Below are 25,020 nucleotides of genomic sequence, written 5' to 3'. Positions count from 1 at the left end.
AAAGGAAAAATGACCTGAATTATGTGTGAGCTGTGAGCTCACTTTTACTAAATATTAATATACTTAATATTTAATCTAGAGAGGATTCCTTTAGGATTTTCTGATGCTTCCCTCAGCCTCTCTATTTTCAAGTGGTAACTATGGCAAACAGAAATGCTGAGCTCTTTAAAACTATGATTCTTGAGATGGAGATCATTAGTAACACGAATAATTCAGTTGGTTTGGACATTGGAAAGCAAGAGACTTATATCCAAGCAAGAACCTTTAGAGAATATTTTATTTTATTTATTTGTAGAGACAGTGTCTCCCTATGTTGCCCAGGCTGGAGTGCAGTGATGCAATCATGGCTCAGTGCAGCCTCAGACTCCTGGACTCAAGAGATCCACTTGCTTCAGTCTACTGAGTAGCTGGAACTATAGGCATGTGCCACCACACTTGGCTAATTCTTACTTTTTGTAGAAGTGGGAATCTTGCTATGCTGCCCAGGCTGGTCTTGAACTCTTGGCCTCAAGTGATCTTCCTTCCTCAGCCTCCCAAGGTGCTGGGATTACGGGCGTGAGCCACCACGCCTGGCTGAGAGAATTTAGAACAAAAACTTCCCAGATACTGGGAACTGAAATGGGACAAAATCTACACTTGCTATGTGTCACGTGTTGTTTTAAATTGAATTATATATGCTGACTGACAGGTTGAATAGTAGCTCCCAAAAGCTATCCCCATGTTCTAACCCCCCATGCCTGTGAATGTGACCTTATTTGGAAAAAGAGTCTTTGCAGATGTGTCTAAGTTAAGGATCTCAAGATGAGATGATCCTGGTTTACCCAGGGATGCCCTAAGTCCAGTTGGAGGGTCCTTATAAAAGACAGAGAGGAGAACACAGGGAAAGAAGAGAAGTCCCTGCAGAGATGGAGGCAGAGATTGGAGTGATGCAGCCACAAGCCAAGGGAAGCCTGGAGCCACCAGATGCTGGATTCTCTAGGGGTTGGATTCTCCCCTAGAACCTTTGAAGGAAGCATGGCCCTGCCCACACTATGATTTTGGACTTCAAACCTCCAGAAGTGTAAAGGAATGAATTTCTGTTGTTTTAAACCACCCAGTTTGTGGTCATTTGTTTCAGCAATCCTTGTAAGGTGATACACCTAAGCTTTGGAATGACCCTAGATTTTAGGTATGATTATGATCATAAGTTATCTTACAGCTAAAGAACCTGAGGTGCAAGGACAGAGTGACCTGGCCAAGGTTTCCTGGCTCCTAAGTGGCTGTCACTGGGTGGCACCAGGCCGCTGGGCCTCCACAATCCATGTGTGTAACCATTGCGTCCCAAGTCCCCAAACAGACACAGCTTTCTAAGCTATTGACCCCAACCCCTGTCTTTTTTAGACTCCTCTAACTTCTGCTTCAACTTATTTTTTGAATTGCTAAATGCAGAAAACTTGGGCAACTCAGAAAAGAAGAAAACAAAATGCAGGAAGTGTCCACAGTCCCACCTCCCCAAGGGAACCGGTGTTTACATGTTTGTAATTTACACCCCCCCTCCCCGAAAACGCACACCCGCACATATTTTACTTGAAAGCGGTGTGTTTTAGTATTCATCATGATTCTCAGATTTCTTAGTAAAATTTCAAAAACAACACATAGGATTACCATACCAACTGTTTATTTTGCCAACTAAGGCCACTGAAACAACAGCAAAACAACCAAGAAAACCTACCATCCAAAAATCACCATCATTGTATAAAAGAAAGCAAGCTTAACTTTATAAAAGCAAGATTATACTCTCAGAATAAAGAATGGGACTCTAAGTTAAATATATTTAACTGTGTGAAAAACTCAATACATTGCCCTTATTTTTCTCACAATGCCATGGACCAGCAGAAACTTCACTGTAGACCCGTAGTGGTCCGTGGTCTAACCCTGTGCTTCTCAGGCTCTAATGTGTTCAGAGCATTCAGGCCTCTTGTCCAAATGCAGGCATTTTTTTTTGGAGACGGAATCGCCCAGGCTGGAGTGCAGTGGCGTGATCTCGGCTCACTGCAACTCCCCTCCGCCCCCCACCTGCCCCGGGTTCAGGCAATTCTCCTGCCTCAGCCTCCCAAGTAGCTGGGACTACAGGTAGCCACGCCCGGCGAATTTTTTGTATTTTAGCAGAGACGGGGTTTCACCGTGTTGCCCAGGCTGGTGTCGAACTCCTGAGCTCAGGCAATCCCCCTGCCTTGGCCTCCCAAAGTGCTAGGATTACAGGTGTGAGCCATGGCGCCCAGCCCCAAATGCAGGCTTTGATTCAATAAGTGTAGGGTGGGGCTTGAGATTCAGCATTCTGACAAGCTTCCTGGAGAGGCTGATGTTGCTGATCCGTGGCTTTTCCTTCTATCTATGAATGGCCAGGCCCTAGACTGGCCTTTGTAGTCTGATTTATTTTTCTTTCAGGAAGCTATTGTGAACATTTCTACATATCAAGAAACATTGGTCTACAGGATGACTTTTAATGGCTGCATTTATACTCAGTCATGTGAATGTATATCTTGATTTAGTGATCCAATTTCCTACTGTTGATTATCTAGGTTGTTTTTAAATTTTCTTCTCATTCTTTTCCCCTTTCTGTCCCATTACAAATAGAGCTGAGATGAATATTCTTGTACCTATACATTTGTGCACTTGTCTGATTAGTTCTTTAGGAAATATTCTAGAAATAGAGCTACTGGTTAAAAGGACAAGCATATCAGATAAGTACATTTTCAAGGCATTTAACATGTTTTCCTTTCATCCTAAACAAGCCCTTAAGTCGGAAATTATTCTTCAAGTCTCAGTGAGTCTCGGGGAGCTCAGTGCTTCATGAAAGTCTGAGGCAATCACAAGATAGTGTGGGAGGTGCTGGAATAGGAGAAGTCCGGACAACGAGAGGAAGGCGGGTCAGGAAAGGCTTCTGAGAGGCTGCCACATCTAGACAAGAACTTCCTGAGTCTGTCTGTTCACGGCTGTGCTCAACAGTGCCACATTAAACACATGCATGAGAAAGAATTCCTAATAGATGTTATAGCTAAATGATTTTTGCATGACTAAATAGCATCACCTGAAGTACAAAACATAAAACAAACTCCTCAAAATGAATCAAAGCAAAATAAGAGAATTTCTAATAATTTATGAGGCCCATTTATTTCGACACCTTTTAAGTAGGCTTAGGAAAAAGGTGAAGAAGTGATGATATTTGTAGCAATTAATGAGGTCAGGTTATGAGACTCTGTCATCAAGTTTAATTTATATTTTCTTTTTTCAAAATTGGCATTTTTACACTTGATTCTTTAGAGTGGCCTATAGGAGAGTTGGGAGAAGAGTAGAATATTCATTTTTTTATTACATTAAAATTTTGTTTTTCAGAGACAGGGTCTCACTGTGTGACCCAGGATGGTCTTGAACTCCTGGCCTCAAGCAATTCTCCCCCATCAGCCTCTTGAGTAGCTGAGACTATATGTTTGTGCCACCATGGCTGGCTAAGAATGGAATATCCTAACATGGTCTTAACTCTCTCTCATGGGCCAGCTACCACATCTGAAGGAACTTCTCTCAAATACTGTGGCCTGCAGTCAGTAGGCTGGCTGAAGGGCTCCTTAACTGCAATCCTGTCAGGTAAAAACAGATCCTCGTTCTGGGATGTGACCCTACCAAAGGCAGCAGAATGACCCCTAAAGACCTCTTGAGGTTCCTTCCACCCAAGGATTCAAGAATTGTCAACAGACACCTCTGTGAGAACAGCTAACAGCTATCCAGTGAACAAGCAGTTGGCAGTAGAAGGGAAATGACAGAAATCAGAGTACAGGAAATTCCACTATGCCCTGGTTTTTGAGAAACATCATGGCAAAACATTCAGGAGCACCAACATTATTCTGCTTCCACGATACTAAAGAAGGACAATTCTTTCATTTTATTATTACCTTCTGCATTGCCCTGCCCCAGTTATCAACATTTTCACGACACAACACTGGATTGTTCAGATGAACAAGGTATGTTAGTTTGTAACATAGTAAAGTGGGCATATTGTTGATGGAAATATATGACACAAATGTTGCAACATACAGCAACCTGCTGCCCTCCCATGCTGGTCTGATGCCCTGGCAGACATTGCTAATCGGTCACTACACTCTTCCTAAATCCATCCCAGATCCCAGAGCCTCACTGTGATTCAGGGTTGCTGGGTGGTACCTCTCCAGGAGGCACCAGTTGTATTATACTCTATGGGAATGTACCTTGCTGTCATAAAACGGGGTAGCCCTGCCATTGTGCATAGAACATAGTAGACACAAAATAAAAATTCATTGAATGAACCAGATATGACCTCTGAATCCTTCTCAACATAACACTTCAAACAGCCACTACAAATTGATTGGATTTGGCATGCAAGTTGAACCTATTTGCTATTCCTGCTTTAAGGAAACACAGTAAGAGGCTGCCAACATGAAACATATTTAATCATCTTTGCACAAGTGTGTGTTGGGTACATGCATAATGTGTATGCAAATACAGTTTGCTTAGAACATGCAACTCTCTCCTCTCCCTCCCTCCTACTGCATCCCTAAATATACAATTTCATAAAAACCACACCTGCGACTGCTTATTGGAATGGGAAGGGCTCCAACTTATGTTCTCAAATTTATAACACTTGCCTGTGGATTTCTAAACCGCGGTTCCTGTGATAAACTACAGTGCCTGGCAGAAAGGTGCAAAATATTTATATCTGGGCCTAGCGAAGTTTTCCTTGGCTTCCCAACCCAGGTTGATTATACCCATGTTTGTGGACACTGCTCTTTTCTTTCTCCCTCCCTGTTTGGCTACATACCTGTCCCTCTCCACTGCTCCCATCGCATTAGACTAAGAGAAGAATCAGACACGATCGGTACCAAAGAGGTCATCGGCAAATTCCAAAATTTGTTAAAATTTTTGTAAAAATTAGTTGAAAAAGTAACAGGAAAGAGAGGCAGGGTGAGTACATTTTGCATTCATCTCCCAGGGTTTGCAGCGTTGCTCAGCTTCATGACGAAATGGGAGATGCACTATTTCACTGACCATGAAATAGAAAGTTTCAAACTCCTGTTGTAAAGACAATTACAAAATAGACGCCCCTCAATCCCATTCCCCATTTACTGTTTTTGAAAAATAGCATTAATTTACAAATGTGCTGTTCCTAATCAGTCACATGGAAAACCATCCTGCCTTCACATTTATCCTTTTCCCTTATATTCCCCGCAGAAACCGTTGTGCTTAGGGAAAAAGGTCTTAAAACAATTCCATTCTATTACTTTCAGAAGCGTATACTGAGTTTACAGTTTTGACAGTGTAATTGTCTGTCCCTGAGCCTATGGCCTCTTTTGCTAAAGAGCGGGAGGAGAAATCTTATCTTGACCAAAAAGTAAACAATATCAGGCAATAGTAGAAGGAAAGATAAATATTTGGGATAGATAAATGTTGGTTTGATTCAGCTAGGACCATAGCTTTGGGTTATGAAAAGAGACTCAAGTGGATAAAATTTGGTCCTAAATTTTGTAGTGAGGTTAGCACTACCCTATGGGAAATGCAAAACACTCTTCGCTTATTCTAGTTTTGGAAAATGTCATAGGAAACACATTTAAAGTCCATTAAATGTGATTGGAGTTGACAAGATTCCTTCTGGTGAAAGGCTGGGTAAAGCAAGAACTGAAAGTTTCCCATCAGCTCAGACAACCTGAGTTAGTGGTTGATAATATGTGTTAAATTAGTCAAAATGGAGACAAAACTAGTGACCCCCTTGAGAGCCAAAATAGCTCCTTAATGAAAGAAATGGAGTTTAAAAATTATAATAGAATATTGGCTAATGTACATTTTGGAGATTATAAATTTGCAAAATCCCCTTATGTCATTATTAGTTGAAGTTGAAATTGCCAAATGGGCCCCTGGAGGTGCGATAGGAAGGCACATGTTGGAAGATCTGAAATCTTGCTCCCTCTCTGAAGGAAGGGTGGCTCGAGCCACGTGCGGCGTGAGCTGGAGGCTGGATAGGGTTGAGTAAACTTTGGGTTGGTTTTCTCACAGTTTTCTTTAATGCGTGTTGAGTGTTGTCTTTCTTTCTCTCCGATTTTCAGACACAGGGCCCTTGGGAGCAGTAATCCTCCAGCCAGGCTTTCTGAGAAGGTTCACATCCAAGTAAAACATGAATTTTCTGAGCCAATTTGATAGGCAATTGGTCTGATCGGAGCTCTTGTTTTGCCAACAGATAAAAATGAAGCTGGGAGTATTACAATACCCAGGGCAGGGGGAGGATTAAAGCTATCACAGAGACTAAGAGGCAGGCAACTTCACATAAGCAGAGGGTAGGGAGGTGTGAGGATGGGAAACCGCGTTCCCAGGAGTTGACAGGCAGCTGATGGTGGCTCTTTCATTACGACCTCACCACCAATCATTTAAGGAATTAGGAATTATGGCAGAGTGGTACGTATAATCCGTGAGATTTAGGCGCTTCTCCACATCATCCCTTCTGTACCCCCAGCACCTAGAACACACAGTAGGCCCTCAATACTGGGTACTATTGAGTGTTGGAAAGAGCACAGGGATGGTTTAGCGCAGCCCCTCCATCGCCATTTATAAGTTGAGAGGCCCTCGGTCCATTACCTAATTTCACAAAATGTTTTTCAATTTTTTTCTCCTGTAAAATGCAATTATTGTTTCTACCTAGTAGGGCTGTTTGGAGGATTAAACAACACAAAGAAGGTAAAATGCCTATCACAGTCACTCAATAAGTATTCCTTATTTTTATGATTACAAATTAAATAAATGAGTGATAATCATCAAAAGGCATCTGTACAATGTGCTAGGTGCTGTCCTAAGTGGCTAGAGGTTGATACTGTTGCTATCCTCACTTAATAGATGGAAAATACAGTTTTAGAGATGAAAAATAACCTTGAGGGAATGGCACATGGGACCTGTGGCTGAAAAGAGGCCCTAGGAATTCTGTGGCTGTCAGAAGTTAGACCTAGGAGTGGATGCGGGCTCTTGGGCTTGCTCCTTGACTGGATTCAGGCCCTCCTTGCATCTCAGACAGTCAGCCTCACAGACCTCAAGACTCTTCAGAGTGAGAATCCAATGAGCTGCCTGAAGCTGGTGCTCACCAAGAATTTATGGAAGTTTTTATTGCTATTTCCAACTGAGAACTTTTCTTCAATCATTTATGGAAAACATAAAAGCCAGTGGGAATCAACTAAGATAAAACAAGGTCAGAACCACTCTTCCAGATGCTGAGCACAGCTGGTTTTTGCTTAAGCAGTGGGAGCAAGAAAGAAGGATATTCATTGGCTATTTGGGTGAGAAACAGCACCTTAAAATATCTCCTCCATAATTCATCTCGTCCCAAATAGAATGTGGGGTCAAATTGCAGACCCTAAACCTTTTCATCCCTTCTCCTCCTCGTTTTCTTCTTCTTTCTTCTTCTTCTTCTTTTTCTTATCTCATGGGATTGGTATGAAAAATAATAAGGATTTTATTCTGCAAAGGAAAAAAAATATCTCTCTGGTGTGGTAGATATCGCAATTCCAGAAACAAGCTGGAATGCACCGAGAGCTCCCTTATATGCCTAAATGCAGGCTGCTCTTCCTCTGCCTCTGTTTTACAGTCGGGGGAGCCATTGCCCTGGGAACAAAGAGGAAAATCGGAACAATCCTAATTTTAATATTCATAACTCATGAGCAGCCTGAAAGTTTTTTTTAATAAGTTAATGTTTGTCCTTTGAACTTTTAATACTCCTTTTACCCAAGGGGCTTTGGAGGGGTTTGAGAAGAGCCAACCAGCCAACATCACCCTTCCTACTCCATGACCCATAGATAGCGCCCTGCCTGGGAACTCAACAGAGAGAAAGCATCTGTCCATCCCACACTGGCTATCTCCAGGAGTCCAGAAGAGCATAACTCTTGCTGCCAGGAACAGATCGAAGGCTGCCAGTAATCCATGTGTAACTGTAGAAAGCAACACTGGTGGGGGTTAATACCAGATTGGCACAGTCACGTTTGGCATTCTCATATGCTGTTCATAACACAAATCCACCAGTCCTCCTTATGGGGAAACACCCTGGAATGGCCGGAAGAGACATACTGAGGCCCACTGCTCTGAAGCTTGGTATGGTGGTGGTGTGCTTGGGAGGAGGTATCAGGCACCATCTTCCTAATAGGAAGTCACCTGGACTAATCCCAGGGTCCCCGCCTCCTGAAAGCAGAGGAGAAAGCCTGGGTTTGTACTCCGATTGTCAGTGTGCCTAAGAGTCTAGAAGAGATTTCAGTGAGATGAAAGAATGATTATTTAAATGATACAAGCATTTGCTTTTAAAGTTGGGGAGAAGGAAAGCGTGGAATTTAAAATGCCCTTGAGTCTGCCCATGGGAAAGAGTTTAGGGAGTGGCACTGAGCAGAAAGGAAGGCTTTTAGGGGAGGACCAAAGGCTATTAGAGTTCTTTTTGGGAATGGTAATGAGCTATCGTAAAAGTGATGCCTGAGAAGAAAAAGCAAGAAGGGAGAAGTCTGTGATAGAAAGGTAAATGAGTCATTTGATGAGTAGAGTGCATCTCAATCTTCAGTGTGCATTAGAGTCAGGCGGAGGCAGGAAGGTGACTATGAAGTGCCTTTCCCTAGGACCTCTTGAGGCTCCAATGCAGTGGGTCTAGGCCATGATTTGATCATGACATGAGCACTCTGCAAAGCATGCCTTGAAATGCACTAAATGAGATATCTAAGGACAGGGTGTAGAATCAAGAAACCCAGGAAAATTCCTAGTGGGTGCCTAGAATGAGTGGAGGGGGATAGTTGAAAGAGCAGCTCCTGAGGTGGTAGGTCCCTGTCTCCTAAGGACAGGTTTTAGTGTACAGGAGAGACTGGAGTCCCAGGGTGGACTGAGGACAGTGGAATGCCTGGGAGGCTGGGGTGTGGAATGCATGAGAAAGTTGCTCCAGGACTCCCTGCTCCCCCAGGGTGCAGATCATTTAATGGTCTGCAAATGATTTAACATCCCCCCAGTCAGGGTTCCCAGGGTAAATTGTCTCCATTCCCACCATAGAGGAGCTGTGCTGTCCAACAGCTAGCAGGCGGGGAGCCACTATGCTGGGTGGGGTGCTTTGGCCAGAAAGTTGCTGGAAGTGGCACTGTAGCAATTATTGCTTAAGAACTAACTGTAATTATTAATTATGACCCTAACAACAATTGAGGTCCTGCATAATTCTTTCTGTGGGCTGCCTTTTGCCTGCGGAGTCTAATTTCTCAAACATCTCATTAGTCTTAAAATAGTTTTTTTCTATATAAAATTTTTTCTTCCAAAGTCAGTTGTACATATAAAAAAGGATTATAGTTGTATAAAAACAGGAGCTATAGAAATAGATTTATTTTTAGCCAAGAGGCAGCAATACTCAAGCTTTCCTTCTCAGTGCAGGGCTTATTTCTCTTTCTCTATTTAAATATTCAGATCTATTACTATCTTGAACTGAGATTTGGTTTATTCTGGTAGAAGTAGCTAAATAAAGGTACATACTTAGAAACTCATAACTTCATATGTTTAAGTGCTGGAATAAGGTGTAAGTTAAAATTGGGCTTTTTGATTTTCACTGTAGATAGAGTTCAGAAATACTGTCATAGTTTTAAAAAATCAAAATGTTTCACCTCCGGGAGAAAATGAAAGTCTGTGATACAATAGATGGTGCTTGTGATTTTATTTAACAGTTTAATCTTTGCATACAAACAAAACCACCTGAAGAGAAGCTGGTTTCTTAAAAACAAGAGCAGCGAGTATGATAATAAATGCCCTGAACACATCTCTGCTCATCTTATGGAATCTCTTTGTGAATTCTCGTGTAGCTTTCCCTAATATGGAGCAGGGGGCTTTAAGTCACACTGCTGCTCCCAACTGCTGTGCCTAAATTGCTTCTGGAAGCACGGAGCCCCTCCACTGCTGCTGCAGATGTAGCTTTGGGCTGGGGAGAATGTGGGGAGAAGTCATTTGCATTAAAAAACACTAGCTGTCTATTCCCATTAGAAAAAACACTCGGTGTTTTAGTGCAAATTATTTTAAAAGGGCAGATAACTTATGGATGCAGAAAGGGTAATCCACAAAGATGTATGCAATTTTGTTCAGTTGATGTCCTCGGGGCGAAAACATCAAGGATAACAAGTGTACTAAATACAAACAGACACAATCATAAAATATGACACCCATGATTAAGATACCCTTTTCAAGGGTCCTTCGCACTTAGGAGGGAAACTGCCTTGTTAATATCAGGGCCCGTTATTTCCTACCATTCAGAGGCAAGTTGAAACAATGATCTCTCCTTTTTTGACTGTATTCTTAAAAGGTTGTGAAATTCTGGGGCTTTAATCAGACTAGCCTAGAATCACAGCGCTGGGTCAGAGAGGGGATTAGTGTTGAGGGTTATGAGCTCAGTCTTCGGAGGTGGACAGATCCGGTTTTGAATCCCAGCTGTGACACTTAGATATCATCTTCTCTGAAGTCTAGGGGTCTTCATCTGCAAATGAGAAATTGAGATTGTTGAGAGGATTAAACACAACAAAACAAAACCAAAAACCCAGATGTAAAGTGCTTAGTGTAGTGCCTGGCATAGAAAAAAAAGAGTGTGTGTGTTTCCTTCCTGAGTGCCTGATTACAGAAAAGATGGGAGAATTTTAAAAATGCACTATTCGCTAATATATGAAGGAAAGAGGTTTTTATGGTTTAAGAAAAATTTGCACCAAGATCTTGGTCATTTTAGGTAGTAAGAGGACAATGGAAGCTCATAACTATTTGCGTTTGTGGATGGCACTGATACAATAACTGTTCATAGCCAACGCTTAGGCATATCTCTTTCATTTACCTAGTAAGTTAACAGTTCTTGTGCATTTGCTTGGTGCCAAGTGCCCTTTAAGTGCTTTATATGTGTTGTTTCATTTAATCTTCAAAATACCATCATGAGTAGGCACTAATACTGTTACAGGAGGTAGCCAGTCAGGCATGAGCAGGGCAGGAGAGGGCTTCCCCACCACCCTCACCAAAAATGTCAGGCAACCACCAGGTGATGGTCAGGCGGTTGTTAACTGTCTCTCTAAAATAATAGTTGTTTGCAGCCAGCACCAGGGAAAAGGCAGTCTCCCAATAAACACAAACACCTGAAACCGGGGATCAGCAGCTTCCTGATAACACGTCAGGAGTTGGGCGAGTGGGCTCAAGCATGCGCATTAAGAGGCAAAATGGCGGAGCTTAACTGGTATATGACCTGCTAGGTACGTTCGACTAGTAAAAGAAGAGTGCTTCAAGTAAACATGCGTGCAACTCCAGTAAACACACTGCACAGGCTCCCCTCCCAAGTGCTGAGAGGCCACTGTGATTCTTCCCACCCCAGGGGAAGAATCAGGAGAGAAGGACACAAGACCCCCGAAGCATGCCAACATGGAAAACTGCAAGTCCAAAGGTCAAACCATGCACCTGATCTCTCATTGCCCACTTGGGCCTCTTCCAAGTGTACTTTATTTCCTTTTGTTCCTCTTGTAAACTTTTTAACAAACTTTCACTCCTGCTCTAAAACTTACCTCAGTCTCTCCTTCGGGCCCTCAGTTGAAGACTTTCTTCTGAGGAGGCAAGAATTGAGATGCTGCAGACTCGTATAGATTTGCAGCCACTGCTAACAATACTATCCCCATTCCACAGGGCAAGAAACATAGGAACAGAGAAGTTAAGTATTGATAATTTGTCCAAAGTCACAAAGCTAGTAAGAAATGGAACCTGTATTCAAATTCAGACACTTATTCCAGAGTATGCTGTCTTCCCCCCCGCCCCAAATTTTTCTTTCAGCTTTCCAAGGTTGAACCGAGTCTACTTTCTTAACCACTATACTGTGTGTTTTATTTATTTGTATATCTCTCACAGCATCACAAATAGTGCCTTGCACCTAGAGGACAGTGAATATTTATCCAATGATTTTTTTAAAGAATGCAAGCCTTTGCTGTGAACGTGAGGGAGAAGTAAAGGGTTAAAGTGTTTGTATCAGATTTTAGAACAGTAAAGTCCAGTAGATAGATGGTATCTTACCAAAGAACAATGGCATAAAACTATTTATGGAGCCCTGTAGGCGGTGAGCAAGTGAGTGAACATGATTTAAGTCCTAAATTTGGAACCAGAAGAATACCAATAGCAAATGCATACTGGTTAATTATTTCCCTCTGCACAATACCTACAAAATCACCTAGAACATTAAGACCAGTGTAATCACTAAACTTTTGTGAAATTATCATGATCTCGTGGAAAGGCGACAGGGTTGGGTCTGACTAGACCTAAATAAAACATCAAATTCCACCTCTTCCCAGCTGTGTGACTTTGGGTACATTATTCAGCATCTTTGAGCCTTAGTATGTCCAATTTGAAAGGAAGGGGGTGTGTAATGAAAATACTAATTCCCAGCTTCCCAACATGAGATAAAGTATATGAAACTGTTGTGTTAATAAGGAAACACTGGAGAAATAAGCATTCTTAAGTAACATTAACTTTTACAAGAGAAAACTCCCACATATCTGCAGTGTGATGCAATAGACATTTTCTTTTTTTCCTTTTCTCAGAATGGGTCTTCCTAACTGGCAGGTAGGTAGCTCCAGTCTCTGTGGTAATTTAGAGACTGAAGCCCCTTTCATCTGTGGCTCCTCCACCTCCACGGGTTTGCTGTGGAAGGTGAAGAAGTGTGGAAAACTCCTGTAGGATGTTTCTGTAGACCAGAAAGTGACTCAGTCCCATGGCCACCACCATGTGCAAGGGATGCTGGGAAATGCCATCTAGGGATGTCTGCAGGCATAAAAGGAAATGGTTTTGGCCACTGACTGGCAATTCCAACTCCCAGTTTTTCACCAGGCTGTTGTAAGATTAAATGAGTGAAAGCAGAGGAGACAGCTCTGTAAATCATAAAACACTATGATATTATAGCCAATTCCTAATGTAGATGCCCAAACGTAGGAATATTCCAAATAATAGAAATGTAAAGCTCTCATCCATTTGTTTTCTTAAATGCCAATTCCAAGAACAGTTTGCTAAGGCACATGGTGCCTGGTGACAGTCCCAACAGGTGAGCAGGCTGATGGCAATTCAATGTGATCAGGTAGAGTGGTCGTGGTCACACATGACTCCATTAGAGGCTGTTTGTTCTTGTGAAAGGCTTGCAAATTCATAGGACATTGGTCATTGACTACTGTGCAATAGACTTATCAGATAAAAAAAAAGCTGAATAGGAAATTTGGAAAGAAAAGCATAGCAAGGGCCAAAAATGATACAGATGGATCTTCGTGAAAGAGCCATCGTGCCCTCTTCCCTTTCTATCTGAATGCGCTAACAACTTCTGAGGATAAGTGAATTTGCCATTTCTCCCTGTGCAATCAAGAAGGATTTCTCAGTGAAGAGCAATTTCATAGATTTTTCATTATAACATGATTTTTTTTGTTTGGGTCATCTTTAAGGAAGTGGATGTGCACTGAATATCCCAATTTTCCAGAAAAGAATTGTTAAGTGACATGTATTCATTTGTTTCCATCACTAAATGTTTTGCATTTCATTTGTAATATATTATTTTTGTTTTAAGGTAGATCCAGATGTATTCAGGGGATACAGGATGATTTTTTTTTCTTTTTCTTTTTTTTTTTTTTTTGAGACAGAGTCTCGCTGTGTCGTCCAGGCTGGAGTGCAGTGGTAGGATCTCAGCTCACTGCAAACTCCACCTCCTGGGTTCACGCCATTCTCCTGCCTCAGCCTCCCGAGTAGCTGGGATTACAGATGCCCACCACCACGTCTGGCTAATTTTTTGTATTTTTAGTAGAGATGGGGTTTCACTGTGTTAGTCAGGATGGTCTCGATCTCCTGACCTCATGATCCACCCGCCTCGGCCTCCCAAAGTGCTGGAATTACAGGTGTGAGCCACTGAGCCTGCCCTACAGAATGATTTTTAATACTTTTTTTGGTGGATTCCAATGATATATTATATAATATGTATATTATATAAAGAGTTTTCTAAGGCATACTCTTTTTAACTCCTTTATGTCACATATTATGTGCCATTCTTTACCTGGTAAAAGACCTTTTGTTCAATGATTATACTCTTTGGAGTCAACAGATCTAAATTCTGAAAATAAAGTTAAGCAAAATAGGCTATCAGGCCTTCTCTGACTACTTGATCTAATATAGTGCATCATCTTGACATTCTACTTGGGTTGCCTTATTTTTCTTCTTGGCCTAATATATATTTATGTGTTTATTGCTGGGCTCTACCTACTAAAACATAAGCTCCATGAGGGTAGGGATTTTGGGTGTCTTTATTCCCTATTGTATGCCTGGGCTATGGAATAGTGCCTGCTACCTAATGGATGTTCAGTGATATTGGTTAAATACATGCAAACATGAAAATTAGGTCTTAAATATCCTGGATCAATGATCTGCTGTATTACTTTTCCCCTCTATCTCAGGACTTTATTCCTCTAAAGCAGCATCTGAGAAAAACCACTTGTCTCTGCCCGGCCACTTCCATTTATGTTTGACTGAAGCTCATGATGTTTCCATCTCCTGGCACAGAAGGGGAGCTACTCTCTGGTGTTGCTCCCCAGACCCAGCCTATTTAAGAGCTATGCTGTCTTTCCACATGGCTTGGACAGAATGACGCATGGGAAATTACAGTGACAAGGATGAACTTCTAAGGATAAATAATTCTCACAGAAAAAGAGCACCGTGATCTTGGGTAGAGCATGGGGAAAGTTGGGAGAAGGATTTAAGGAATGGACAGTGCTTTACAGTTATTTAAAGTTTTTTCTTTTATTATCAAGAAAGAATAAATAGATACATAAATACATATATAGATAGTAGAACAGGATACAAACATTCCATTTCTTAAAAGAGTTACTAATAATTTTTTTGGAGAGAGAACTGCCTTTGGGAACGTCTGCTTGGGGCAGGTGAGACTCCGTAGACATGGACAGATGACAAGGATTAAGAAAGAGAATTCACTGCTTTGAGGGAAGAGCTGGGTGAAGAGGAGAGAGAAGGAAAACTCAGTGACATGGCTGGACTAGGAGAGTGAGGGCCAGGAAGGCCCCATGGAGGTTGTAGCCGCCAGCCTTCAAGATGGCCCTGTTTCCTGGTATTCACACCCAGTATTCACACAACATAACTCTCTTCCATGTTGTACTGGGGCTGGTTTATGTGGCCAATTAGAATATGACAGGAATGGCAGTGTGGCACTTTCAAAATTAGGTTATAAAAGAGCATGGCTTCTTCTTGGGATCTCTCTCTCTCTGTGAGCAGCTGTGGAGAAGCTCATGTAGCAAGGATCTGAAGACTCTGGACGACAGCCAATAAGGAGCTGAATTCTGTCAGAAACTACATGAGTGATCTTGCAAGGAACTCCATTGGTGCTAGGTGAGTCTTGAGGTGATTACAGCCCCATGAGAGCCCCTGAGCCAAAACAACCTAGAGGAGCTGCTCCTAGATCCCTCAGGTAATACTTTAATACATTACCATCTCTTTTAAGTTGGTAATGTTGGGGGGTAATTTGTTATGCAGCAATAGCTAACGAATACAGTGGTAGAGGAGACAAAGAGCACATTATTCACAGTGATGTCTGTTGTTCTATGGAGGGTTCTGAGTGGAAAATTGACTCTGATCCTGTTTTAGTCCAATCAGGCTGCAGTAACAAAATACCATAGACTTGGTAGTGGATATAGTTTGAATATATGTCCCCACTAAAACTCATGTTGAAATGCAATCCCTGATGTTGGAGGTGGGGCCTGGCGGGAGGTGATTGGTCATAGGGGCAAATCCTTCATGGCTTGGTGCTGTCCTCACCATAGTGAATGAGTTCTTGCAAGATCTGGTCATTTAAAAGTGTGTTCCTCTCTCCTTCTCTCTCTTGCTCCTCCTTTGGCCACGTGATATGTTGGCTCCCTCTTTGCCTTCTGCCATGATTGAAAGCTTCCTGAGGCCTCCCCAGAAGCTGGGCAGATGCCAGCACCATACTTCCTGTATAGCCTGCAGAACCATGAGCCAATTAAACCTCTTTTCTTTATAGATTACCTAGTCTCAGGGATTTCTCTATAGCAATGCAAGAATGGCCTAATACAGTAGCTTATAAACAACAGAAATGTATTTCTTACCGTTCTGGAGGCTGAGAAGTCAAAGATTAAGGTACTAGCAGATTCAGCATCTGGAGAAGGCCTATTTTATGGTTCATACATGGCACTTTCTTGCCATGTGCTCACATGGTGGAAGGGATGAGGAGCGTCTCTCAGGCCTCTTTTCTAAGGGCACTAATCTCATTTACGAAGGTCTTGCCATTATGACCTAATTCCATAGACCCTTCCTCCTAATACCATCACCTTGGGGGTTAGGATTTCAATCCATGAATTTTGGGAGAACATAAACATCCAGACCATAGCAGATCCACATCTATCTTTAGTCTCGGGGACACACTTTGTGCACCTGGGCAGCAAAGAAATCAGCAGAGGGAGACTTGAGTACCTTGAAGGACTTGGGGCTTTGAATTTTCTCTGAGATGATTTAGATGGGTCTGAGTCGAGCTGAGGATAGTCTTCTTGAAACAGACACGATCACCAAAAACTCTGGCTCAGATTGGCAATGTGTCAAAGTGTAAGGTGTGAGGTGGTAAGGAGCACCTTTCTTGCAACCAACAGAAAACCTGCTCAGACTAACTTATGCACAACAGGGCTTTAATTGTCTGCGGTAACTGAAAGGGCCAGAGATGGGCTGGTTTCAGGAGGGACTGGATCCAGTGGCTCCACAATATCCCCTGGTTTGGCTCCACCTGCCTCTCTAGCCTCCTCAGAGTCAACATCACCCCAAGCCTGGCTTCCAACATTATCACAAAATGGCTACCAGCCACGTAGGGGACTGTTCACAGGATGGCAGCCTCCTTGTTCATGTCCAGTCAGCATGGACAGCTTCACTCTTCTGACCTGCAAACTGAAGTCACATGCTTCACATTGGCAAGACGAGCTGAGGTCATGAGTTCAATTCTGGACCTGTGTTCTCCCGTCTGGCTGGCGGCTTCTCCCTATCTCCCTGGGCAAGAGGGCTGGGTTTTGCAGGTGGATTAGTCCTGGAGCTGGAGGTGGGGTTCATAATGGAGCCGTGGTGGAAGGAAGGCTGGAACTGAGGTCCAGAGAGGTTCAGGGGCTTGCGCAAGGCCAAACAGTGAGAAAGGTGAGAACCAGGTCTTGATGCAGAGTCTGTCTGGCCCCCAACTCCACGCTTGCCTCCTCTTGCCACATGGCTGTCACCCACTCGGTGTTCAGAAACCAAAACATATGATCCCCTCCCATGTGTCTGGCACTGTGCTTTCTCCTGTGTTCACACATTCGTTTTTCACTCCAGTCCTGTGCAGTGGGTATTGGTATTATTCCCATGTCGCTGATGAAGCAGTGGGGTCTCAGGATGTGCAATCATCTCACAGGAAACTGGCAGAGACCAGAGGAGTCCTCTGAACAGGCAGCTGAGTGGGAATCTCTGTGGGGTGCTGCGGGGCCCCTTGCTGAGAGGAGCTCCGAGCTGTGGGGCCTGGGGTGTCAGGCATGCAGTCAGGTGGCAGGAGCAGCATTCCAGTTCGAATTTTCAAGCATTTTGTGAATTTTTGAAAGCCAACCTTCAGCTCAGAGCATTTCTCAGCCTTGATCATCTCCCGTTAGCCCTTACCATTGCCGCTCCACTGTCCCTGTCGTCCAGAGTTTATGTGTCTTTGTGCACAGACACACACACACATACAGATATGCAGACACACAGACATGCAGAAACACATAGACAGACACATAGAAACACAGACACACAGATACACACACACATATACACAGAGGGAAACACACAGACACATACACACAGACTCATACACAGAAAGACACACATAAACAGACATACATGCAGACATACACAGACACACATAGAGATTCACATACACACAGACGCACGTGCACACATATGCGCACACACTGTCCTTCCTTCTCTTCAGCTCATGCAAGCCTCCTGATTCCTCACTCACCCAGCTTCTGGTTTCTTTCCAGGGTTTTGTCTCTTGCCTGGAGTGAACAGCCTTGCAGCTAGTTCCCTGCCCTCCTGCTCCAGTAAAAAAGCACCCCCTCCTTCTGAACGTTTTTCTGAGCACTTCACCATTAGTGATAATGAGACACATTCTAGAAAGTTCCTGTTTCACAGGGATGGCATGCAGAAAGCCAACACTTGAGAAGAACATGTAACTTAGCAAGGCTCCTTCATCTTTCCCCATGAAGATGTAGCCACTGGGGGCTGAGTGGTGAGAAGAGAAGCAGGGCCCGAGCGCTGTGTGGGAGCCTCACACAGGGAGAGGGCTTGGGTCTTCTGGAGTGCTGTGGCTTTGCCCTTCTCTCTTTTCCTTCTTGTCCCCTGGCACTGTCAGGATCCTTCTGGGCTCCCGTTAGCTCCAGGATTAAATGAGGCAGGCGCTGGTGGACAGGAAGACTCCAAGGAGCGAACATTATGAGGATAAGATGAGAAGATAAAGAAAGCCCACAGGGGCAGGATGGGATTTCCTAAGAAACAGCTCTGTACCTGCCTCGTTTATGTTTCATACATAAAGGATGCTCAGATACAAAGAATGTCCTTGTTTTAGCCTGTCTGTCCACATGGCAAGTCATTACACACCAACTCCTCGCTCTCCGACGCTGCGGTAAACTGCCTGCACTTGCCATCCCTTTGTCTGCGGCCCGGCTCCTGAGCCTTCTTCTTGGTCACTTGGTTTCTTGCCTACTGTGGGGTGGAAGGAGACCACAGGCCCTGGAATCAGGAGAACTTGCTGTAGTTGTCAGCTCTCCTGCTTAAGGAAGGCACTTTACCTCCCAGGGCCTTAGTTTCCACTTTTGTAAAACTAAGATAATGCTATGTTGCCTGGTTGCGTTGAAAATGAAAGGGGGTGACGTGTATAAAATAAATAATGGAGAGTGGAAATTCTCGCCCCTTGTGAAATGTTGTCATTACAAACACACGAAGTAATACCAAAGTAACTAGCAAGCTGCAAGAAGAGAGAGCCTGCTAGAAATAGCACAAAGTGCTTTTTTGGGTGAATTTAAGTGATTCCTCATTTCCTGGTACACTTCCGCTGCTGAGTACATGGATCTGTCATATAGGCATAGAAAGGCTACAAGTCCTGGTATTTTCTTCAGGTGATGGGAACAAAATTGGCTCTAGCCACCTTGACGCCCATGTTCAAATTGGAAGAAAAAATTTTCTCCCTTGGATGTTCAAATCAGAGGCAAGTCCTAGAAGGTGGAAGAGATGTCAATATCAGGCTGGAAGTGCAACAGTGGATGACAAAGCCCTGCCAGTGGGTGGCTGGAGGATATGCTGGCTTTAGCAAAAAACCCTTCTTTACCAGGCCCCAGGAACCCAGGGAAGGTGAATCACAAATAGTAATTATAGGGGGAATGAGAACAAGCATTGGCGTGAATCATCCATGCACCAAGTCACTGGCACCCCTCTTTCCTCTCCTCCAAATCTCCTCTCTTGCTGTAGCTGGGATTTGAGGACTCCTATGTTGCCTTTGAAACTGTGAAAATTTTCTTGGGTCCATCTCTTTGGTTGCAGTGCTTCTGTTGCTGCTACTACCTTACTTCTCAACACAGACCTTCCAAGGGATCAGACATTGCTGTTGGCGCACATGTTGACTCTCTGCTTCTATCACAGCCAATGGGAGTGCAAGAATCCAGCAAGTAGCTTCTACTGCCACTGGGATGGGAGATGGGTATTTTTTCACCATTTGTGTCTTTCTTTATTGAGCTCTTCAAAGGGTAGTCTCACTCTTCCTGAATTAAAAAATGAACAAATAAGAAAAAAACAACTGTCCTCTCTCTGGATGAAAGTATCCTTGGCTGACTCAGAGGACAACAAACAGGTCTATCCAATGTCTCACCCCGAAGTGTCCAACGGTCTCAGTCCCCAATGTGTGCTCCAGGATAAAACCAGAATGTCTCCTTCTGTCTGAAATCCATCCAGGGAGTTTCCTGGGAACTGGGGGGTAGTCCTTGTCCCTGGCATTAGTTTGTGTGCTTCATTCCAGAGTCTCTGGCTCCATCTCCAGTCCCCAGAGTCCTTTTACCATTCCTCCCAGTAGGCCCAGTGTTTTCATGCAGAAGGAACCCTTGATTTTGCTCATCAGAGTTAGGCAAGGACAGAATTTTAGAGCTAAAAGAAATCTAATTTTGCTCCTTTACTGTATGCAGAACTAGAGAGGCCATGTAATTTGTCTGTAAGTTCACATCTAGTTAGAGGCAGAGCTAGACTCAATTATTGGTCTAAGACCTCTTTCCACTGGAGCAGTCACTCATTCCTCAAGCGGGAGTCCCCAAATGGTGATGGTAACCTCAGGGAGCTGACAAAGGGGTTCATAGTATCTATGTGTGGTCAGCAAAATGTGGGGCAGTTTTCAAGCAATTAAAAATAGATTGGAAGAGGAGTACGTCTACATCTGTAAAATTGAATGTATTGGAGGAAGTGTAATTTACATGTGAAATACAGATTCAAGATTGATCTAATATAGAGCAGACATGGAGAATTAACTCTTCTGACTGTTATTTTTGAGAATATGCATAATCACTTCCTTTTTCTTGATAACGGGTAAGATTATTTTTATTGTTCCTGACAGCTCCAGTATTTTCTTTTCCTTTCTTTTTTTTGAGATATAGTCTGTGTCACCCAGGCTGAAGTGCAGTGGCAACCTCCGCCTCCCCGGTTCAAGCATTCCTCCCACCTCAGCCTTCCTAGCAGCTGGGACTACAGGCATGTGCCATCATGCCCAGCTAATTTTTGTGTTTTTCATAGAGGTGGGGTTTCACCATGTTGGCCAGGCTGGTCTCAAACTCCTGACCTCAGGTGATCTACCCGCCTCGGCCTCCCAAAGTGCCGGGATTAGAGGCGTGAGCCACCACGCCCAGCCAACATCTCCAGTATTTTCAAGACAAAATGTGAAATTTCTTGAAGTTGTCATTCCTCAACTGATTATTTTCTATTTAATCCCTTAAGTACATGTCAATAACTTGTGTATTTTTATAAAACACTCATACGTATCTCTCGTGTACTTTTTTTCTTATCTTGGGATAACTAGACTAACCCAAGCAGTCCCAAAGGGGTGCCCTGGTATACCCCAAGAGATAGTGAGTTTTTCCAAGAGCAGGGACTCTGTGTAATCTGTCTTTGGCTCCATTGTCCCTCTCAGTATAAAGTGCTATTTTTTTGTGGAAGCCAAAACATTCCTTTAGGACTATGGACTACAGAGTATCTATGCAGATACTATCTTTAGATCCTATCTGCATTAATGGGATCCTTTCATTCCGGAGGCCCCGAGTCTTTGATCACTCAGCACGTAAGCCCTACGTAGTGTTTTGTCTGTTGGAGCTCGTGAGCACTCTGCAGGCATCCATGCAGCAGCAGTGACCTCAGGTGTGGGGGACCAGAAATGAAATCGGGCCATGTCATGCACTGGACACCCCAGCTTCCTAAGCAGGGTTCAGCTGCTATTTCCTAGCTATACTCAGGTACATACCTGGCCCTGTGTTGATTGAACAGCTATGGGAAATTCAGAAGCCAGGCTTGGTCTAAGGGGCCTGTGAGAAGAAGTGACAGAAAGGCCTTCGCCAGGCATCATTGGTTTCCCCTTTTCCCTCCTACCTGTCATTTCTGGGTGCTCATTTCCTTGTAGATGTAGAATTCTGGGGCACACTCCCTAAGCAAAAGTCTAGTCTCCTACTCAATCCTCATAGGAGTGGGCACAATGTTTCCTGAAGCTACCTCCTTTCTCCCCGAGTAGCCGTTTCTACCTTGTTTTCCTGCAGCATCCATCCACGTTTAAGAGAGTCTCTGAAGATCACATCGTGGTAGCCAATGGAGGGATGACTTCTATCTGCAGCTCTAAGGGAGTCAAGGTGAAAATCTGAATAAGTAAAAAAAAAAAAAAAAAAAATCTTATCTTCTTCCTAGATAAACTCTGAGGCAGTTCAGTATTGTGAAACAGTTGGGCGCAACTTGGGAGCTGGGAAAGACTAGCTTCAATGTCAGATTTGCCACTTACTCACTGTGTGACCTTGGTTAAGTTTCAAAACCCAGTTTCCTTATCTGAAAAATGGGGGAAATAGTAATGCCTATATCATAGGGTTCTTATGAGGAGTAACTGATAAAGCAAAGTGCTTGTCTCAAAAAATATTGGCTACTGTCATTGTTAAGCTTTGTGATATGGACTATGACCTAGTTCGACCTCCTTTGTTTTTCACATGAAAAAACTGAGCCTCAGAAATGTGATGTTCTGTTCAGCTGCCACACAGCTATAGATAATGATATTTAAAATGAGCTTCTTGGCCTCTGAAACTCAGCTCAAGGCTTTTCTACATCATACTCTGAGTGTAACTTACAATGCACCCCCCTGCGCCACTTCCCGCCACCACGCTTGAAAAATAATTAAGTATAAAACATGATGTGTATTTTTTGAAGCATTTCTGGCATCATCTTGTTTTATATTTATTGCCTACAACTTTGGACTCTGTAACACTGGATATGTGCAAGTGTGTGCTTAATAAATAATTGTCGGCTAACCAAATGACACTAAAGTTAGGGATGATGATTAGCTAGAAGTTAACATTGTGTACCATTTGTTTTCCCAAGAACAGACATAGTTAAGAATAGCAAGTATCTATGATGTGTTTATTTATTTTTACCTTAAATGTTCTGCTATTGCCAAGAGCAGCAAAGTTTAAGGAAAAAAAAAAAGAAAAAAAAAACCAGTATGGTGAAAGTGAAAGTGTATCCACTTACTTGGATACTAGGATTACCCCGATGGTGCAGATAGTCTCGTGGGATTAGAGGTCAGAGAGAAGGCAGATCATATGCAGCAGTTGGACACCATATTGTTTACCACTTGGAGTAAAATCCCTTCTGTCCTGCCCTTAAACACAAATTTATACCAATTACTCAGGTCCAAAGTTGACTTCCGATCCTAGCCTTAACAGACAAGTGCTGAGCCTATCAAGTTTTATTGCAGTCAATACATCTCCCTTCCAGAAGCAACTGGTCACAGCCATTTCCAACACAAAGCTGCTTGGGCCATCCTTTCTTCTTTTTATAGTCTGTTTCCAGACACTCAGTGACCCATAAAGTTAACTTATAACCAAGTCACAGCCATGACCAGAGCTGTTGTTCTTGCATCCACCCCTAAAGTTGCCTTTTCCCAGGATGTGTTTACTCGGAGGCAATGAATCATACTGTTTGTCCTTTGTGGGGTCACTCCGTTTGGTTCAACCCCAGGTCCTGGGTCCTTAACCCAGACGGTTTCCTTTAAACATTCTCCAAATTCTGGGGTTTTTAAGATTTCGTAGTTTGCCCTTATGAATGTGTATACTGCATGAACCCTGTCTTAAAGTAGATGTGCCTCCTGCTTGGGGAGCTGGGGTCAAGGCGTGCTGTGGGCTTGAACCATCTGTGCAAACACAACAATGACTGAGTTGATATTCCTATTTTGATGTCCTGGTGGTGTCACTTACAACCTAATTTGTCTTCTCACCCTTCACTCCCTCTGGAGTGAGGATATATATATTAAAGAAAGGGTGATAAAGTAAGTCAGCCTGTAGGTTGAGTAGGAATTGAGTTATTTAAGGAAACCCACGAGGGCACAGGCTCCCGCAATGTTCATGTGCATGACTGTGGTTACTAAGTCACCCAATCTCTTAATTTTCTGGATTTAGATAGGTTAATAAGATTCCTTGATCAAACTAACTGGTTATAGAACCAGTTAAAAGCAGGACCAGGGTTAGAACTAATGTCTTCTCATCCCCATTGTGGTGTTTTTCTCATTACGCCATATGTGTTCCATCAAAATCTTCCCCCGCCCCCGCTGTAGCAGAGAGATTGGCTTTACAAATAGGGAGGGAGTAATGAAAGATATTTTTGTTTTAGCTTGTGACTGTCTCCTATAATATAATTAAATAAATGAGGAAAGAAAACGGGTTAAATCTCATCATAGAAATATACAATGTTAGGAGATTTTGATTTTAGGAATGGAAGGTACTTTAAAACAATCCCTAGCACAGTGAGTTTCAAACTGTGTTCAGTGAAACCCCAGAGTTCTGCACAGATGCCTCAAGGCCTTTAAAAGGTAGGAGAAGAGAGTATATAGGACTCAGAGCCTTCTCCCTCAGGGCCATTAAAGCAAGTCTGTCTCTATCTGTTTTACATGTTGGGGTTTTATGTTGGATTTTGTTATAAATGGGGAATCCACTTCTAAGGAAAATTTGCAAGCTGTAAATCTAGGTCAAACCCCTCAATTTACAGACGAGAAAACTGAGGCCTGGAATCTTGAACCTGTGGAGTTGCCAAGTAAGACTCTTTATTCCATTCTAGGGATCAGGAAACTAAGATACCAAAATTCAGATCTTAAAGTTTTGTAGAAAGTTATGGATTCTGTCAAGTGGCAGAGCCAGGGCTGAAGCTAGCTGTACGGTATTTTCCATTCCTAGTGCATGACTTTTCCCAACATATCATGTTATTTAACAATATCCAACATATGGTGATCTTACTGCTTCATGATCAAAGAAGTCAGAGAGAATGAAGATCCTAGAGGCAGGAGTTTGAGGGAGCCGATTAAGAGAGAATAGTCACTAGTGTGGGGGAGGTGACTATGGAAACAGGGTGATTTATTTTCATTTGCTTTCTTCAAGGTTCCATTTCATTCTGCAAATTTCCTCCTGCAATGCTGTATCCCCAGTATCTAAGCCCAGGCCTGGCACTTAGAGCACAATACATTTTTGTGGATTCAGACTTTTAAATGCACGTCCTCATGACATCCTTCAAACAGTGTACTGGTCAGGAACTCAAGAGTATGGTACATTTAAAAATCAAATATATATCAAATTTGTAGAAGCATAACCATTAAGTATGGTAGTGTATTTCAATACTGGTAAGTGCACAAAGCCTGCTCTCTAAAAGCAG

At 43.0% G+C, this 25,020-nt stretch overlaps 1 long non-coding RNA gene across 1 annotated transcript; it reads right to left on the bottom strand.

Moving 5' to 3' along the window:
• Positions 1–9,692: 9,692 nt before the first annotated feature.
• On the bottom strand, positions 9,693–23,134 carry LOC106997806 (uncharacterized). The gene is made up of 3 exons (XR_001444060.3): positions 22,852–23,134; positions 21,864–21,954; positions 9,693–10,519 (listed from the first exon to the last, which is right to left on the bottom strand). It is a non-coding gene; the product is annotated as an uncharacterized LOC106997806 (long non-coding RNA).
• Between the last annotated feature and the right edge of the window lie 1,886 nt (positions 23,135–25,020).

Source organism: Macaca mulatta, chromosome 4 (assembly GCF_049350105.2).
Source record: "Macaca mulatta isolate MMU2019108-1 chromosome 4, T2T-MMU8v2.0, whole genome shotgun sequence".
Taxonomy (NCBI): domain Eukaryota; kingdom Metazoa; phylum Chordata; class Mammalia; order Primates; family Cercopithecidae; genus Macaca; species Macaca mulatta.
Note: the sequence above shows the minus strand (reverse complement) of the source record. Positions and strands in the feature narration are given on the sequence as shown.